The sequence below is a fragment of the Sinocyclocheilus anshuiensis genome, unplaced genomic scaffold (genome assembly GCF_001515605.1).
Source record: "Sinocyclocheilus anshuiensis isolate Anshui unplaced genomic scaffold, SAMN03320099.WGS_v1.1 scaffold1067, whole genome shotgun sequence".
NCBI classification, from domain to species: Eukaryota; Metazoa; Chordata; class Actinopteri; order Cypriniformes; family Cyprinidae; genus Sinocyclocheilus; species Sinocyclocheilus anshuiensis.
The window spans coordinates 387,072-390,270 of NW_015547739.1; the positions used below are offsets into that span (position 1 = coordinate 387,072).

The following is a 3,199-nucleotide window of genomic DNA, read 5'->3' on the forward strand; positions in this document are numbered from 1 at the left end:
AGCGTTCTAGTTTGTCGCGTCGCGTCACTCAGCGTAGACGCTTGCGGCGCCGACAGCAGGAGCGTTCTGGTGTTGACGCGTCGCGTCGCTCTCGCTCAGAGTAAACGGGCTGTTTCAGTCAGAATAACCGTTAAAATAACCGTCACGATTCAAATAAATGTTTTTAAATTTGAAGACGAATGTCTAATGAGCGGAGCCCGTGTGATGTGTGTGTGGTGCTCGGAGTCTTTGTCACCCGGGACGGTGACCCGTAAGTTGTTTTTGTCGCGTTCTGGTGGGTGTTTGAACGGCTTTGGTTTGATGGGTGTTTAAAGATCCGTTTAAAGAGTCGCAGCGCGCAGATTCATTCCGGCCCTCACCATAATTTACTCAGATGACCAAAGTTTCCGATAAAAACAACAGCGACTACACTACTTATACAGTAAAACTCCACTAACTTATTATTATTAGCAGCTACTGTCCTCATAAAGAAAGTAAAGACATTTGACAGATTGTAAAACTTCCCGTCAAACACTGTTTTAGAGAGATCCCATATTAATGTATAATAACTTTACAGTAGTAGCTGTGGTGATCAGGCTTTGTTGGTTTTATTATTTGTCGAAAGCCATGACTTGACATTTTTCCATTCGAGGAAAATCTGGCTGTGTGTCAAAACCTAGTCAGAATTTTTGGGCTATTCTGAATTACTAATGTTTTTGGGGCTTAATTTGTGAGTCATCAACATTTTTGGGTCATCATAAGATCCATTGAGGCTCACTAGTATTTTTGGGTCATCATAAGATCCATTGAGGCTCACTAGTATTTTTGGGTCATCAAAGTATCATTGTTAATCACCAATATTTTTAGAGCATAATTTGTGAGTCATCAATATTTTTGGGACATAATTTGTGATTCAACAACATTTTTGGGACATAATTTGTGAGTCAAAAACATTTTTGGGCCATCATAAGATCCATTGAGGTTCATTAGTATTTTTGGGGCATCAAAGTATCATTGTTAATCACCAATATTTTTGGGGCATAATTTGTGAGTCAACAATATTTTTGGGGCATCATAAGGTCCATTGAGGTTCACTAGTATTTTTGGGTCATCAAAGTATCATTGTGAATCAACAACATTTTTGGGTCATCATAAGATCCATCGAGGTTCACTAGTATTTTTGGGGCATCATAAGATCCATCGAGGTTCACTAGTATTTTTGGGGCATCATAAGATCCATCGAGGTTCACTAGTATTTTTGGGGCATCATAAGATCCATCGAGGTTCACTAGTATTTTTGGGGCATCATAAGATCCATCGAGGTTCACTAGTATTTTTGGGTCATCAAAGTATCATTGTGAATCAACAACATTTTTGGGACATAATTTGTGAGTCAACAATATTTTTGGGGCATCATAAGATCCATCGAGGTTCACTAGTATTTTTGGGTCATCATAAGATCCACTGAGGTTCACTAGTATTTTTGGGTCATCAAAGTATCATTGTGAATCAACAACATGTTTGGGACATAATTTGTGAGTCAACAACATTTTTGGGTCATCATAAGATCCATTGAGGTTCACTAGTATTTTTGGGTCATCAAAGTATCATTGTTAATCACCAATATTTTTGGGGCATAATTTGTGAATCAGCAACATTTTTGGGGCATTGTAAGATCTTTTATCAGTCACCTTTATTTTTGGGGTGTCAAAGTATCAGTGTGAATCACCAATAATTTTTGGGGCATAAATGTGTAAATCATTGTGAATCCACAACATTTTAGGACATCAAATGTAGCTTATATTCCAAGTCTTCCCTAAATGTGGTGATACACGGGGCAACATTTAGGGACATTTCTGTCTAAAGTATCCAGATGGAAATTTGTTGCCCATTCTCAAGGGGAAAGTGCCCAAGTAACATCGCTCGGCAACACTGCTCAAAATGTTGCCCCGTGTATCATCACGTTTAGATTCCCTAAAAGGTTGCTGACTCACGAGCTGTGCTTGATTCTCCTGCACTTGTGTTTGTGTTTCTCCTCACAGTTGGCTCGGTATTTGCATATGTTTCAGTGGTTCGTTGCTCTTTTGAATGTTGGCCAAAATGCTTGCTGTATGTCATGCCAAAGATGCTGTCTAGGTAGGCAGCTCATCCGAAGGAACCCATGATACTCTAAAATGGGTCTTTTTGCACAGGTATAAGTCAACATGACTCTCTGTTTACAATCTATTTTGCTGGATACATTTGCATTGATTTTACCCATGAGAAAATTATTGGTTGATAATAAAAAGTCTCTATATGAAGGTGGGGGATAAATTAGGAGGAATTGGTGAAATTTCAGAGATAGAGCAATTTATTATGAAAGATTACAAATAACTTTTGTTTTATTAATTGTTTATTTACATTTGTGCATTTTGCTGATGGTTTGTGGGCGGCATAATACTATCATTGTGAATCACCAATAAATTTGGGACACCAAAGTATAATTTTGTCAACATATTGTTTAGGACACCAAATGTAGCTGTATTCATTATTAATTATTATTAAGACATGCTTTTTGTTAATTGGACAGTGCTTCATCCAAAGCGATGTACATTGCATTCAATGTGTACATTTGATCAGTTAATAAATTCCCTGGGAATCGAACCCATGGCCATTGCATTGCTAGTGTCATGTTTGAACTACAAGAATTCTCGCGGATTGTTTAAAAAATGCTGATCTTATCAAATTCGTAATCAAATGAAAGTGCTGCACAACAGAGGTTTTTTGGGGCATCAAAGTATCATTGCAAATCAACAACATTTTTTAGGACATTCATACATTTTTTTAGCACATTCATAAAAGGTGGATCAAGTAAAATTTTGATGAATGATTATTAGGGGTGTGACGAGACACTTATCCCACGAGACGAGACGAGACGAGATTTTTAGACTTTTTTTTGAGAACGAGACGAGATGAGATTTTTAGACTTTTTTTAAAGAAATCCTCAATGATGAAATATATGGGGAAAAATAGTCTTTTATTCAACTGAAAAACACAAAATGCAAAAAAGTAGGTGCATTTTGAAATCACCTTGTACTTTATGAAATTAAACATCTATTTTAATTAATTAATTTAATTAATTGTTACCAAATTCTGTGTTTTACCATGTCTAATTATTTGAATGCATAAAACAACTTAATTTATTCTTTTTTTTTTTCTTAAAGTAGCCTTATGAATTTTT

The 3,199-nt window shown here is 36.3% G+C and overlaps 1 protein-coding gene across 1 annotated transcript in view; it reads left to right on the forward strand.

The window, feature by feature from the left end:
• Positions 1–3,199, forward strand: part of LOC107704470 (ankyrin repeat domain-containing protein 50-like) — a 37,050-nt gene that overhangs the window by 657 nt on the left and 33,194 nt on the right. The gene's annotated exons all lie outside the window — the stretch shown is intronic.